We start from the raw sequence: 17,423 nt of genomic DNA on the forward strand, positions 1-17,423 counted from the left end.
AATTGCTGCTTTGTATTTGATTTAAGTCACCATATTCAGTTTAAGAAGACACATGCTGTAGCTGAATTGACAATTCTTATTAATAACTGAGAGTAAATATTGGTTAACTGACTATAGCCTTGGGACAAAGTTTGAATATTAGAGGAAAAAGAATTTCCTTCATTTGTTTATAAGCTGGATTTCTTACTTAATACAGTATTAATGAAATGTGGCTTCAGTTACTGGACTTCCTTTTTGTTATTTTAGAAATATGTGAGATTAAGTACTTAAGAGAAAAAGCTTTTCAGAGACTTTAAGTGCATTTCAGACATGGTATAAATCTTTCTTTCTAATTTGGACAAACAACAGGAGTGTGGTAAAAATGGCTTCCCCTAAAGAACTGGAATGGAAAAAGCCTTCTGTTTTAACACACTGCCTTAATTTTTGTGGCAGCATTTTATCCTTACAGGATACCCACCACCAGTTATACTTTATTATTTCCTCCAAGGACAATTTTGAGGTTTAAAATAATTGTGCAAGAAGACTACTGTACTTTTTTTCCTCTAAGATGACTTTCTGTATTGTCTTTTGAGCAACACACCTGAGAAAACATTAATGTGCTGAAATGAGCAACAGAACTGTGCTTCCATGTTCAAGCAAAAGATACGCAGTATGTTGTTGTAGGAGTTCTAGCTATTTTGTTATAATGAACTTAACAGAACTGAATGCTTTTCTAACAGTGCCAGTGTTTAATAGTTTTACCACAGACAGTGGCATGATGAGTAAAATAACACTGTATGTGCTTTATTTGTCTGACTAAGGCGACCTTTTGGTTGTGTTTTTTCATGCTCACCTATTCATTTTTTTCCTCATGTTTCCAAAAGAAAAGAATGTTCCCAAACAAGTGTATTTTTCTCAGTAAAGTAATTTTTGACTTTTCCTATAGTTTTTGTGTTTTTTCTTTCAAGTGGATGAAAACAAGGAGAAGAATGTAAACATCCTGGAAAAAAAAAAAAAGGAAAAAAAAAAGAAAAAAAAAAAGTTTGCTGTTCTTGCCAATTCAGTTTTCTTCTATAAACTCTGCTGGGGAAATAATGTCATTTTATCATTTAATAATGCAAAAGTAACAAGTTTTTTTTTAAAAAAAAAAAAGTTTATTTTCTGGTTCTGTAACAGTACAGCACAGATAGTCCTTCAAGCCTCTCTCCTGGACTATGGATCAGATCTCAACAGCTCATGTCTGGGCAGACCGATGTCTGCATCTGCTTGCAGAGTTATCGAGAAGTCAATACATAAAGATCTTGCTGCAGCAGGACTCTACTGCCTGTGATAGCTGGTATTTCAGGCTGGTAAGAAAATTCCCTATAATGTGATACTTAGCAATGACAGCTTGATATGCATCTGAAAATATCAAGAAAACAAGAATAGAGTCAGTAGGGAGAGAACAGAGCTCTGATTTGAGGATAAGATTCACCATCTCTTGAGGAAATCATGGAGAAACCAGACAAGTCCAAGTCCAGGCAGCCTCTTCTGTGGCACTGTGCAGCCGCCAGTAATTCATATAGGTAAGCAAGCTTCTGTTCATGTTGTCAACCTTCATGATTTACATTAGTCCTTTCCTCAATGACTGTGCTTTCTTCTGACAGCATAAAAGTACTTCTGTTCCTACTTGCTGCTGTGATTGAAAACCACAGCACAGGCCTTCTGTCACTTTGCTGATTGATTAAGTGCTTTAGGGCCTGCATTTTGGCAAGACATTAACACCCTATCGTGTGTTAAACAAAGTTAAACTGTCATGAGATACATAAGAAGACCGCATTCCTGCAGATCAGACTCTCCAAAGCAAACACAACTTGAAAACACATTATTCCAAAAAATAATTTACTAGGATATATATTGTATTAAAAAGTCTTTTAAAAGCAGGAGCACCGCTAGTTTGGTTTGGCTCTAAATGTGCACCCACGCATCACGGTTTGGAAAATTCAGATAGTGGTATAGTGTCTTTGATGTGCAGATGTTTTTTTTTTTTTCTTTCTCTTTTTTACTCTTAAAGAAAACAAATAAAATGTATGGCTAAAATCCACTCCTACTGTATGTGGGAGATCACTGCTGACAAGACACTGGACGTGTCATGGACCAGAAGACTAGCATATTGTCCCACGGGGTCCTAGAGGGAGCACTTCCAACTCTCATTTAGATACTGGAAGGGAAGTATGAGCTTATGTTTTCCATTTATGTGTATGGACTCATGAAAATACAAGTCTCCAGACGAATTAATCATTTTTTTATAAGCAGAATAACAATTTTTCATGGATGTTCACATGTGCACAGATGTCTGTGTGTCTCTGTGTGCATACAACCATGTCTATGGCCAAAAAAATGGTTCCGTGCACTATACAGTACTGATAGGTATTGTTCCACTGAACATAATATACTTTAAAACGTTGTTTTTCCAGATTGCTTTCAGATCTTATCATTTAAGAATGCTGAGATCTCACAAGCACAGAGTTAGGTTTCTACTTTATGAGTACTGCAATGAGGGGGTAAAGAGTCAGGTCTAATGGCAAGACCTTATAGTGATCCAATACATCTGGACATAGTCTGTGATCCAGGGATCTGCTCTACATTAAAACTTTGACCCAGAAACGAGGATACGAAAACATTCTTCTACCCAAAGGGATATTCTGAGAGCCACATTGATAGTAAAATTAAAAAATAATTAAAAAATAAATAAAAAAAACATGGCTGTGAACTTTTCTGAGTGACTGAATGATTCAACACTAACAAGGCAGTGACTCATTAAAAAAAAAGACCTCCATCCTGTCTTGTATATGACATTGTGCATATTTTTCTGTTAATGCTAAGGACTGTGAAAAGGGATATGCCAGAGAACAGTGCCAGGATTTGAAACAACGTTGACCATTGGAGACATAGCCATTATTAAAAATGTACTGAAATTGAATATGGAAAATGCACTTTGGGAAAGAAGACTCGGACACATGAGTTATATACTGGAGAATAACATCTTCAGACAAATGGTTTTGAAGAGGATCGGCTGAGAGATGGTTTGACTCTGAACATGAGTCAGCACCCATGTTGTTAAAAAAATACAAGCTCTTATGCTACATAAACAGACCTATTATCTGAGAAGAAGCTTACTTAATAATCTTTCCATTCAAGGCAGGAAAGAAGTTTTAGGTCTGTGATGTAGCACCCGTTTGCAGGTGACAGATTGGAGAAAACATGAAAACTAATTGTAGAAAACTAGGCATAGGGCATAGTAACTGATCTTTAAAAAATGATCTGTGAGGAAAGGCTGGAGAGCTAGTTGTTTAAGTTGGAGGAAAGTAAGAGGAAACAAAAGAAATACTGCTGGAATACATAAAAGCTTGGGGAAAAGAAAAAAAAAAAAGAACAAAACATTCTTACATTACTGTGACAAATGCAACAATTAAAGAGTTTAAACAGTAAGACAGAGACTGAACACCAGGAAAGAGAATCATAGAAGCATAGAATCACTTGAGTTGAAAGGGACACTAAAAGGCCGTCTTGTCCAATTCCCTGCAATGAACGGGGACATATACAGCTAGATTACATTGTTCAGAGCTCTGTACAGCTTGTCCTTGAATTATTTCAGGGATGAGGAAACCCTATCATAAAAAACTTCCTTACAAGGGAGGTGATTGTCCCCCTCTATTCTGCCCTTGTGAGGCCCCAGCTGGAATACTGTGTCCAAGTCTGGTGCACCCAACACAGGAAAGATGTGGAGCTTTTGGAGAGGGTCCAGAGTAGATCCACAAAGATGATCAGCCTGGAAAAGAGAAAGCTGTGAGGAGACCTCATTGCAGCCTTCTGATATTTAAAGGGAGTTTTTTAAAGTGACTGTAAAATCACATATATTGAAAAAAAAAAAAAAAAAAATGGGGGGGGGGGAGGAGGGACGACACACATATTATTATTAAAAATAAATATTAAAATCAACTTTTTCTTTCAAATTTGATAATAATAAGATCTGAAAAAAAAATACTTCTAAGTGCGTGAATAGGACATGTTCATATTCATCACAAGAAACATAAGAACATCTTTAAATGAGGGTTTTTTTATAATATTCTTCATGTGATCATCCTATTTTGGTCAATGATATACTTATTGTGCAAAAATTATATTTACATTTATGTTTTATAAGTGTATTTGGAATACACTTATTAAACATTATGTGGGTTGAATACAATGTGGTGACATGAAATCCAAAAATGAAGGACAAACTAAGTATAAATGTGCCCACAAATGTTCTTCTTCTTACTGGATGGACAGTGAGCACATATAGCTATGCACACCATAAAGTCTGTTGTTGTTCAGAAATGCATGTGTATTATACTGGATTTCTGGATTTGAGGACCTTTAGTTCAATCAGCTGCATTAGGCAGACTTTCATTAATGAAAGAATATTCAATCTGTAGAAGTGTTTTGGTCAGATTCATGGCATGGCAGGTTCAGTCCCAGCTAGTGATGCCTACCACTGAGTTACTCTATCTATCTGCAACAGTGTCTTAGCACTGTCTGAAGGCAAATGGAGTACAAAGAAATTGGTCAAATCAAATGTATGTTTCCACGAGAGCAAATGATGCAAGTACCACTGCACACATGGAACTACTGGCACTTATGTCATAGCGATGGTCCACTTCGTACGGAACATGTCAAGTGCCATCTGGAAATCTCTATAAACAATCAGCATATAGAGAACCAGTGAGACTCCAGTTTATCTGAATATTGAATGTCTAATCATGCCCTGGGGAGGGACTACAAATTGAGAAGACTGCAACACATTCAGTGTGCACAAAAATAATGCGTGAATGAAGACTAAACCATGAATAATCTTTTTACCCGAGAGCTAACAGACTGCAGCCAAAGGCATATTTTTTTTAAGCAGAAAATGGAAAGCAATAGATTCTGAAAAGTTCCTAAGTGCTTCCAATTTCTCTCAAAGGAACCACAAGAAAGCCAGAGAAAGATTGAACCTTTTCTTCAGCAAAGTAGAAGAAAAATACTTATTTGGAGAAAAAAATGACACAGGCAACAGAAATTTATATGCATCTTTTGTTCTTCAAAAAAAGATGCTACATGTTGAGTACAGATCTAAATGCTACTGGTAATAAATTTACCCTCTTACATAAAGCTTTTCAAAACAAACAGAAAAAAGTCAGAGTGAGGTATTCTGAGGTTTGAGTAGGTGAAATGTCAGCCAGAAAAAATAAAGGTAAGTGCAGGGAGAGAATCTCTGGCTTTCAGTTCTAGAGAATGCAAGAATTTTACTATGTTAAGAATTTTAATAGAACTATAGGATCTAGTCTTACTTTGGTATTCTGGGGTGCATGAAAAAAGGCTAATAAGTTAAGGAAGATTCTTCTTCACTTCTACTCTGCCCTGATGAGGCTGTGTCTGGAGTATTGCATCCTGTTCTGGGCTCATCTTAAGGAATACAGGAACTTCTAGAGAGATTTCAGTTGAGGGCCGCAAAGGTGATTGGGTGCCTGGAACATCTTCCATATGGTGAAAGGCTGAGGGACCTGGGACTGTTCTGGAGAAGGGGAGACTGAGAGGAGGTCTTATCATTGTTTATAAAATATTTGAAGTCTAAATCTTATATGTAGTCTAACCTTCCACGAAGCATGTTTTACCCACACAGTGAATCTGAATCAGGAAACTAATCCAACTGAAAATATTTTTTTATTTTTATTTTTTTTTAGCTTCCTGAGCCCACTAATCTCTCAGCCAGCTGAACTGCAGTTCCACTGCTTGGGAAAAAGGGACAAAGAAGGAATAAATGGCAAGGGAAAGAGGGTCAAATGGCAAGGGAAAGAGCGACAGCAGGCATCCAGATCATCTTTACCCACCCTCAGACTGTGCTATGCATTTATGGCCTCAAAGTGAACAGCTTGACCTATTTTTGCCTACACGGCACATCTCTGCCTTTGTACAACGCTTAGTGCCACATAAGCAGAACTGGTTAGACTAATAAATGTACCTAGATGGAAAGAAAAATTGGTTTGTCTTCAGCTGGATAAACTACTCAATCCACTTCACTTTCTCAGAAGCGCTACACAACATGAAAGAGGCAGAAAATTGCTTGATTCGTGAAATTCAAATGGAAACACAGCCTCTGTAAAATAAATAATAATCATCATCATAGAAACATAGAATAGTTTGAGTTGGAAGGGACCTTTAATATCATCTATTTCCAACCCCTTCTAGACCAGTTTTCTCAAAGCCCCATGTAGCCTGCCCTTGAATGCTTTCAGGGAGCGGGCATCCACAACCTCCCTGGGCAACCTGTTCCAGTGTCTCACCACCCTCACCACTTCTTAATCTAGTCTTAGTCTAAATGTACCCTCTTCCAATTTAAAGACACTTCCCCTTGTCCTATTGCTACATGCCCTTATAAAAGATCCCTCCCCAGCTTTCCTGTAGGCTCCCTTCAGGTACTGGAAGGCTACCATAAGGTTTGTCTGGAGCCTTCTCTTCTCCAGGCTGAAGAGCTCCAATTCCCTCAGCCTGTCCCCTAATCATCTTGGTGGACCTCTTCAAGGCCTGTTTCAGTGGCTCCAAGTCTTTATGCTGTGGTTCCCAAAACTAAGCATAGTACTCATGAGATGGGGTCTCTCATGAGACTCTCATGAGATGGGGTCTCATGAGAGAAGAGAAGAAGAATCATCACCCTCAACCTGCTGATCATGTTTCTCTTGAAACGGCCCAGGATACGTTTGGCCTCCTGAGCTGCAAGAGCACATTGCCAGTTCATGTTGAATCTTTCATCAACTGACACCCCCAAATCCTTCTCTTCAGGGCTGTTCTCAAGCCATTTTCTGTTCAACCTGCATCTGTGCTTACAATTGCCCTGACCCAGGTGCAGGACCTTGCACTTGATCTTGTTAAAATTCAAGAGGTTGGCATAGACCCAATAAATAGTAAACTAATAAACCAATAAGAAACAAATAATATACCAGTAATAAACCATTAATAAACTATACATAGGAAATTTTATAGAACATCATAGCTCTGTCAATACTTGATGAAATGCCATGAATGGGTTTTATGCAAGTCCTTACTTGCATAAGTACATGATTCCCACGTGAATGTACTGGGAATCTTCACAGATGTCTCCTTCCACTCCTGTTTTTGTGTGCATTTTGCTAGCAAATGAGAATGAAAAAGCTACTGCTGAGTACTTCAACACCTTCAAGGCTAATACTCATCTTCAGAAATAGTTTCTTAGACATTAGTCTGTAACCAGGGTGCACAAGCTGCACCACCATGACTCTTTAAGCACACAAAGATGAGGCAGTACCGCGATGAGCAAAGGGAAAAAAACCATAATTTTCTACAGATAATAGCAGAATGTGAAATAGTATAATATAATACAATATAGTTAGAATTGAATCTAATAAATCAAATAAAATGAGGGTGTTGAAACCAAAATCCTCACTCTCATGCCGTAGGTGAGATAGCCAGGGAGTACATAGAGCAAAGTGGGCAAAAAGAGAGGCAGTCTCGTGACTCCCAGTCAGTTCTATTTTTTCCTCTGAATGGAAAATGGAAACAGAACAAAGAAGTCTTCTGGGAGCTGTAGTTCATTCTTCTCTTCTGAGACCAGGTAACTGGAACTATCAACAATCCATGGAACTACAGCATTAACTCCTTAACTCCCAGTACGCTGAATGTTATTGGGAAGGAAGAGAGAGTAGAAGTCATGAAAACTGTCCCATTTCAAAATACAAAGTTTCTGGGCTAGAGATATCTCACCACCTTTCTTTGAAGGACAATGGTATTACGTGTTTGCTTGCAAAAGACTGAGTGTACCTTCACATTTTCCATTAAGAAAAGTCAGATCTGTTTTTTATATAGTCATGAGAAGTATGTGATGTTATTTCCAAATTTAAATATGTATGTTGCTCATTAAAAGATTATACTAAATACAAAGTGTATCTCAAAGAACTTGGGCTTATTCCTGAATTCTTCAAATAACATTCTAGGAAAATAATTAAGTCGATGCTGGTACTTTTTTGCAGTAGTTAATGATTGCCATATGTGAGTATCATGAATGTCAATAACAAATCTGGAGGGGCTACACAGACATCTAACTTTTATAATGAAAAAAATAAGGGGAAAAGATGACAACCTTCTGGGCCAGAAGGAGAGCAAAAACATACCCTTTCTTCTTCAGTAACTCGATTTTTATTTATTTCTGTTGTTTTACATGATGACATCAAAGTGTTTGGCACATCAAAAATAAACTCTCTGCTTATTTTTTTCCCAGACTCAGAGCCATGTGCGTGGACCTCAGTTCTTCCCTTACTCACTTACAACTTCGATACCTTTCACAGCACCTTTAACAGAGACACACAGACCATTCTATACAAATTAATCTTGTTCTACACAGCATACATCTTCAAAGATTAAAGAAGAGTATCCATTAACTTGGAAAGGACCTATTCCCTTGATGAAAAGGATATATTTATGTAGCACCTATTCTGCAACAGGCCATATATTGTGCACACAAGAAACAGGAAATATTGTGCACTGCTAATACTGCCAGTGTGAGTTTTATGGAATCTACGTGGCTACAGGCTGATGGGGGCTGGAGAGAAGAGCATGGGAGCAGCGATAAGGTTCTTCTAGGTGCTGTCTGCTGCGGTGTGCTGATTTGGGGTGGCTGCCAGATGGCCACTTAGCCACTCTCTCACTCCTCCTCCTCTACAGGACATGGTGAAAAAATAAGGCATAAAAGTTCATAGGTTGGTATAAAAACAAGATCGCTTAGGAATTACCATCACCATCAAAACTGATTTAACTTAGAAAAAAAAAAATAATAATTAAATATATATATATATATATATAACTTCCAATTTAAAATAGGCCAGCATATGAAACAAAGACTACAACAACTTCTAACCCTCCATCCCATTCTTTCCTGTCTCAGTTTCACTCCTCCATTCCCCTCCCCGCAAGTAGTGCAAGGGTAAAGGAAGATAAAATCAGTCCTTCATAGCAACACCCTTCTACTCCTTCCATCTCACTCTTTCCCCTGTTCTAGTGAGGGATCTTTCCATAGACCACAGTCCTTCACGTGTTGTTCCTCTGTGGGACTGTGCTCCACAGGCTGCAACTGCAACCCAGGAGCTGGAGCTCTCCATGGGCTGCAGACTCCTTAAGGCCACATTCACCTGCTTGGCCATGGGCTTTTCCATAGGCTGCAGGGAACTTCTGCTCCATAACCAGAACATCTTCTGCTTTCCTTCTGCACTGACCATTGTGTCTGCAGGACTGTTTCTCACACATTTTCTCACTCCTCCAGCTGGTGTGCAGCATTTTAACTTAAATACAGTTTCCCAGAGGCACCATCAGTATTGCTGCTGGCTTCAGCTGTGTCCTGTGGTGGGTCTGTTGGAGCTGTCTGGAAACAGCTGTGTCCCACATGGGGGCAGTCCCTGACCTCTCCTCACAATCTCTTCAGCCCCTGCTACTAAAACCTTGCTACAAACACCAAGTACACCCATCAAATGTAAGGGTTCAGATAAAAACCAATACAGCCCGATATATTCTATGGTTCAACATCTGGATGCCTCAAAGAGGCAGGAATTTGGCTTTTATGGCCGTGGGATCCACTGTACAGCTAACTTCAAAGTTAACCTTGCTTTGAGGAGTGGCTGGATAAGATGACCTCTAGAGGCCCCTTCCAACCTAAATTATTTTGCAGCTGCCAACAAGAAGGCTTTGTCTACTGGAGAGACTGAATTTTGTTTCAAGTGTCTGTTCATCTGTTGATAGAAACTACCTCTTTCTACAGACTTCAGGTCTGACTACCACAGTTAACAGAACATTATAGTACTCTGCACTGTACAACAAACACCTAAAAAGAATTGCAATAATTGTACGATACAGATTTTTCCCAATGATTTCTGAAGTAAAGACGTTTGTTGAGCACAATGAGGTTCAGCAATGCCAAGTGAAAGATGTTGCACTTGGATTGGTGCAATCCCAGATATGTATACAGACTGGGAGAAGAATTCATTGAGAGCAGCTCTGTGGAGGAGGAGTTGGGGGTCTTGAAAGAAAAGCTGAACGTGAACCAGCAGTGTGCTCTTGCAGCCCCAATTGGATACAAGTATGCTGATCTGCATAGGAATGGGTGGCTGGCGGAGTGAGGGAAGGGACTGTCCCTGTCTGCTCTGTCCTCATGGTGCCGTATCTAGAGTACTGAATCCAGGCTTGTAGTATACAGTTTAGGAAAGATGCAGAGCAGTCGAATCAGGTCAAGAAGAAGGCAGAGAAGATGATCAAAGAGCAGGAAGCACTTTTCTGTGAAGAAAGGTTGAGTTGAGATTATCTTGGAAAAGGCTCTGGGAAGACCTCACTGTTGCCTTCTAGTACCTGAGGGAACATTATATGCAGGGGAAAGAGTGACTTTTTACAAGTTCTGGTAATTATAGGACAAGGGAGAACAGTTTTAAAGTAAAAGCAGAGAGATTTAGGTTATATGTCAGGGGAAAAGTTTTTACAGAGAGGGTGATGAGGCACTGGAACAGGTTACCCAGAGTTGTGGATGCTCCATCACAAGAGGTGCTCAGTGTCATTTTGGATTGGTCTTCATGCAATCTGATCTGATGTTTGGCAACCCTGCCCATAGACGGGAGGTTTGGAACTAGATTATATTTAAGGTGTCTTCCTACCTAAGTCATTCTATGATTCTCTGTTTTCTTAATATCGCTGAAAAATTGGTTACTGAAAGTAATTTGCATGATGACATCCTGGCTTGTATCAGAAATAATGCAGTCAGCAGGAGCAAGGAGGTTCTCATCCCTCAGTACTCAGCTCTGGTGAGTAAGTTTCTCATTAACTTTCTTCAGCTTTCAGTAATAGACTTGGAAGTTTTTGGTTTTTTTTTTCATTTGAAGGTCTACTTCAGATATTTAAGCTGTATAAACAGGGCAGAAAAGTTGTCTGTGATTATGAAACATATTTATAAAACTTCAAGGTTTTGAGGGGAAAACACATTAATGTGTGACAAATTGACTATTTTGTCTTTTGGGATTTCACATTGGGTTTCCCATGTACTACTCCAGATTACGTTCACAGCACACTGTACTATAGTTTCCAAGACTACATTCCAGTCAACCAGAAAATAAAATAGGATATATGTGACTGGGGTGGAATACAAATAACATCCATTTTAAACAATGGGTATATCAAATCCAGTGAAAGGAACTTTATATTCTTTCAAAGAGAGATGCAATTACCAACGCATTTCACACATCTGTTGTGTTTATATATCATGGAAGATGGGAGAAATTCACTAAAGGTCTGCACAAGACCAGTTGAGAAATGATATACAGAAACACATCAGCAACAGTAAGAAACAGAGTCAGCTACATTAGAAACATACGTAGAGTTGTAATGTTTATGGTGCAGTGGAAGGAAAGCTATAAAACTTCTTGGAAGATGGCTTCTGAGTAAGACTAGAAAAGCTAAGTTATGGTTAGTTACAATTTCAGTGAACTGGTAGTGCACAAGACCTGAATGGACCTTCAAAGCCTGAAGCCAAAAGTTAAGTATGTGCATTTCTTTCATTTGGCTGAAACTATCAGCTACCAGAGTGAGGTAACATTTTAGTCATATTCATGTCATATAGGCACAAGTATTTGAATTTGGAACATCATTAAGGAACCACTAGTAATTATGTAGATGGATATGCTTCTGGGAGATGGGGAAACACAACATGACGCACAACTTAAGAACTGATCTTTCTATTTTACTGGAAAATAGCTACAAATAGAAGTTACTTTAAACATATTTTGCACTCCTTAGATCATGACACTTCAATGGAAATTATTCTTACTCTTTCTGGGGGCAAGGATGCATTTTTACTCCGTCTTCTGATCCATTTGAATAGAAAAATCAAAGAACTTTCTCAAAGTCCTTAGCTTCCAGTTCTCTAGAGTTGTCATCTATTTTAAAGAATTATTTGGGGATCTAATTTTTTAATAATTAAACTCCAAATTGGATTAACCAGATTTTCCAAATTCGAATTGCATTGAATCTGAGTTTGAAATGCAAGTGTGGATAAGATGTAAAAAAAAAAGCAATTTCTAGATTCTATCATTTCCTATTATTCAAATACGTAGGTTGGAAAAGTGGTAGGATAGATATGTCTGAATGATATATCTTCTAAGGCAGAGCCTATCCCCACCCTTTTTTAGTGTTTGGTTGTTGTTGGGTGTGTTTTTTTTGTTTTTGTTTGTTCGTTTGTTTGTTTGTTTTGCATCTCATTCCTTTTTGGAAGTGACCCTGTCTGATTTTATCCTTGACTATTTGTTATTTTATTTCATTTATTTAGGTACACAAAAAACACTGCTGAGAGAGGAGATGGCACCCAGACAATATTCCTCAAGATCTGGACTTTCTATTTGAGGCTGAAAACATACAATTTACAAAACAAAATTGATTATTTCAATAAACAAAAGACACGATTCTCTCTTTGATTTGATTGATATTATCCTGTTTAATAAGCATAAAAATTGAATTCAGACAAGTAAAGTTGAATTTTTGTGATATCTCACCAAAAGCTATATAAAAACATCAAATAATTGCTTATTTTTACAGGGAAAGAAAAAGACAGCTGATAAACAGCAGTCTTCACTTACTAAATACCAAGTGAACACGGGTAAATGCAGTTAGATTTTCACACAGAATTAAGTTATACTTTAACATACAGGGTTTTTGTCTCTACCATATCTAGATACAAATATCCACATAATTAATTTCTGACAATATGAAAGTTTCGAGGCACACCAGTCATTAAAGAAGAAATTAGGAATTAGGAATGTTTTAACATTCATTTCTAGTTAGCCTGTTGTATAGGAAAGACAGAGAAATGTTAATGCATATGGCAAGAAAAGGAATAATGTGTCTTAAACAGAACTGAGCATATAGTGAACAAAATTTCGGAGAAGTCAACCAATTCTTTTCCAATGTTATGGTCTGGTTGTATGCCTACTGAAGTCAGTGAGACTGTTCCCACTCACTTCCACACATATGAGGCAAACTTCGCTGGTGTTCAAGGCCGTTCTGGCAAAGTCTCCTGAACGATGTTATTAAATGATAACCTCAATTACAGTATGTTCTTAATAAAACACTCCCGCTAATGTTTGCCACCTTACCAGGAGGTGATATCCAAAATACAGCTCTTATAAATAAGCAAATACATCTCATACAATCAAGGAAATCTACTAGTGATTTTTCAAATGTGTTCAGATTTTCAGGTTCCCAAGCATAAATTCAGAAAATCTTTCTGTTAGCTTGAACTGGATGTAATTATAGAAAAGAAAAAGAAGCAGTCTGTTGAACATGGGCTTTATTTCAAAGCATATAACTACTCTGGCTCTTGGCATTATCTCAACATGGCTATGGGCAAGCAGCCACACTGCAAACTTAAAGATATTCTGTGAACTTAGGCTATAATTTTGGAAGTAGCTTGCTGCTTATCCATTGAAAACTAATACTGTTTTTTCCAGTGTGCTGTTCATCTGGTGGAAAACTCAGCTGTTCCCTATATAAAGCCAGAAATGCCTGTATAACTCTACTTTGTTGTTTCCCAAAATCAGTACACTACAATGAATGGCAAAATAAGTAATACGTGCAATCCTCAGATGGAACAAAAGAGAAAAAGAGAACATTTCCCATAGTATCTGATATAAATCTATATTATCTGCTGTAAGCACTACTGCAAGGGCTTAAATAAAGGATGAAATAAACATAACAATGCAATACTTTGACTTTTCGTGTTCCACAGTCAAATTGAAATGGATACCTCCTGTCTCAGTGTATCTCAGGTTTCCCAAGGATGAAAGAATGCTAACATTTAGCCTGAAGAGAACAACTGCAGAGTAGTAATTATCAGTTTTGTCATAGTTACTCTTTTAAATTGGAATGTTTATCCTGCTTTAGTTTTGCTGTTCTTTAAACCTACCAAGTCACCACTCAGTCCAAGTAAGTGAGCAGGAGGAAAAGACTTTTTTTTTTTAAACTAATTACATCCTTAGGCCTACATAAATACTATAAATATATTCAGCATCTTAAAACATAAAATCATCAAGTAATGGATGATGTGGCAATGAGAAATTTTCCAACTTGATTTTCTAATAATCCAAGGTAATCTAAGGTTTTGTGTATGAACTTCTGTTTTCAAATTACTCCAAGCTGCAGAAAGACTTAGATTTTATTTTTGGAGGAGTTAAAAACCTGTACACTTGTTAAATTTATATCACTCTTATACCCAAGTAATGTATTCTAATAACTTTTTCAAAAAAATTTTCCAACCAGGGCAATATGGATGATAATGCCAGCTCACTTGATTCAGCAGGAATGATGCCAACCCAGTAGCGTCTCTTTTTTCCAGTTTTTCTGAGTTAAAGTTGAATGTAAAGACCTACTTGTGAAATGCAAATTCATATTTTAGACATAATGGAGGACCTTCAATAAGGTCAGTGCAGAAGATAAGCCACATTTTTTTCACTAGTAATGATTTGCTCTAGGTGCTGCAAAGGAAGACAAGGGACAGGAAGGCTTGTTCAGTTATCTTTCTGGTGAGGTCTAACTTTTCAGGCAGAGATTGGCTGGAAAATTAGGCAAGAAGACTGCCATTACTTTCCAAACACTTGATTATTCAGTTTCCAACTATACCCCTTTATAACCTTAAATTCCTATTATTGTAATTGCCTGACTAGTATAATTTGTTTTCACAGATGTCAAGAAACCACAATTGCCTTCTTGGATCTTGGATTAGTTCAGAAAACTTTGTCTTGTATGAGTTCTTTTCTGCCCAGAGTACATCATCCATGGCTTTTAGAGTTGTACATTTGAGCTGTTTTATCCAAGGTAATAGCAACTTTCTCTTTGGACATCTGACTAGACATACTGTTTAAAATGTGTTATATTTTTCTTTGCATATCGGTTTTTTATGCTATAAGGGTCATTTAATGGCCACAGGGGATGGGGGGTATTACCTTAATATGATAACCTTAGAAGTAACATCCCTCTGTAAGGTGCTTTGACAGCCCCGATCAAATTACATACTATTCATTACACCAGTGTGGTGAGTGGTAAAATGGCATTTATTTGACTGTGTAAGCCCCTTATATATGTTTCCCTTTTCGTCTACACCCCTTCTACATATGCATAACTCCTTCTACATATTCATAACCAAGCAGGGGAGGGACTATCGCGTTTTATCCCGAGTGTTCGTGCACGCCTAATACAACAGGGGGATGGGGAGGATGGTGGTGGAAGGAATGTATTTTTTTTTTTTTTTAATGCAAGCTCACTAAAAGAGGACAGAATTGTTTCCAAGAATGTAACTTTTAACCATTATTATTAATTCAAGAGAATGGTGAATTGTCTCTTTTACAAGAATAGATTATTATTTCTACAGAATATTACATAAATAAAAATAGAAGAGTAAATTAAATTACATTTTCCTGCTTTAGCATAATGCAGTTTCTTCTTCCTTTGGTTTCCACAGAGCATCTTTTCACTGGATGGAGGATCATTGCCAGGAAATTTTTACTGTATTTCTATCCAAACTGCACCGTTTCTTCAAGTATTTCATGCCTAAGGATCTTTTCACACCTACTTCAAAAATAAGATCATAAATACTATTTTGGAAACACTTCCTTTTGGAGATGAGGAGGAATTACTTCTTGGAGTTTTGTCTGATTGTTTTTCAATTGTTCTTTTCAGCACCATATTTAGATAGTTAAACTTTGTGTCTTGAGTAATGACATGTTTTCAGTATTCCACGTGAAATATACTTAAGCGTGGAAGTAAATGTTTGAAAGACTGATGCTTTAAGAAACTTTAGAAAAATAAATGTGTTAGGTGGTGGATTCTTTCCTTGCTTCTTTCTCTTAGTATCACACCATCTACATGAGAATCCTATTAAAACTTTGATCTCTATATGAAAGTTATTCTTCCTAGAGGATGCACAGGATCCATCAGCAGAAAATTTGACTGCAGCTAAATGTCTGAAATTCAGGTCATACTGCAAGTTTTTCTCTCATTTTAGATTTCAGTAGTAAATATAGATATAAATTCTGATGGTTTTATAAATCAGAACCGCAATGGAGATGGGAAAATATGGAGGACAATTCATACCATAGGCAACTTAGAGTAACTGTAAATAAGCAAATATTACCTCTTTTTTATCCTAAAGAAATGCATTTTCCTTAATAATTGAACAATAGTGTTACCCTTTATTAACACATTATTTGTTGTTTCCATACTTCGAAAAGTTTGGGTTTAGTGAGAATAGACAGTTGCAAAAAAGCTATTGTTCCTGTTGGTGATCTACCAGGTTTAATGGTTATATTTTCTGCACTTTACTTTTTGAACATTTTACCGCCCTATGATTCTGCGTTTTATATGCCATTGCATAACTAAGAGTTTAATAAAGATTGTTTTTAATTCTGCTGATGAAGTAATACTGTGTTTGTAAAGCATTTATACTTTAATAGGCAAATCCCCTAAAAGGAAAATATACTATCTATCCTTCCACAGATAAAATATTCTTTCCATCATGTCCTATATCTGTCATAAATTTCTCTATCATTCGATCATTCTGTTTTGTAATGGAATGCCATCATTCTGACAAACTATTTCAGACTCCTAAGTAAGATCCAGATGAGCACTTCAACTTGTGCTTCAAATGAGTATTTCAAATGAGTACATCTGAGGTGCAAATTAGGCAAGTTGTAGCTTGGAATGAAGTAGAAACAAATCAACAAAGAAACACTACTTAGTTCCATAGATATCTGATGTAACAACAGTATTTATTTATTTTTTAAATACTGAAAGTTCAGTGGGCAAACATCAAGTACAAAAGTACAAATACCCGATTCAATTCAGGGAAAGTATCTGTGAATAGTTGAGACTCAAGTATCTAGTCCATAAATTGAACTGCAGATTACTGCCATCTCTAGAACAAATCCAAAGACCATTAAACTCTTCTGATAGCTGTAATTTTTTTCTGAATCTTGATATTTTATTCTCATATTGAATTATCAAATTCAAAACAAAAACTAGTAATTAAGTTATCTCACTTATTAAATAAAATTACAAATTGCATAGCTGGATGGTCTGCCAATGCATTTACTTCCTTCATGGAACTGTTCTGTGACATCTATCATGACATTTTTTTTCATCATTCAGGAATTTTGATAAGCCTACAGTTATGGGGTGTGGATTGGCAGATATAGTTGGAGATGTGTGCTTTGGGACTAGGGGGGAAATAAATTATAAAATCATAAAATATTACTATAAATTACACTGAAACTGAAGACTATAATTATGCTGAGTCCAGAGGTCTGTGTTATGTAGACCAGCTGGTATACCAC

General features: G+C 37.0%; 1 long non-coding RNA gene across 1 annotated transcript; it reads left to right on the forward strand.

Annotated features, from left to right (window-relative positions):
- The first annotated feature begins 13,646 nt into the window (after positions 1-13,646).
- Positions 13,647-16,511, forward strand: LOC107308244. The gene is made up of 2 exons (XR_001552707.2): positions 13,647-14,910; positions 15,554-16,511. It is a non-coding gene; the product is annotated as an uncharacterized LOC107308244 (long non-coding RNA).
- The last annotated feature ends 912 nt before the right edge of the window (positions 16,512-17,423 follow it).

The sequence above is a fragment of the Coturnix japonica genome, chromosome 1 (assembly GCF_001577835.2).
Source record: "Coturnix japonica isolate 7356 chromosome 1, Coturnix japonica 2.1, whole genome shotgun sequence".
Classification (NCBI taxonomy): Eukaryota; Metazoa; Chordata; class Aves; order Galliformes; family Phasianidae; genus Coturnix; species Coturnix japonica.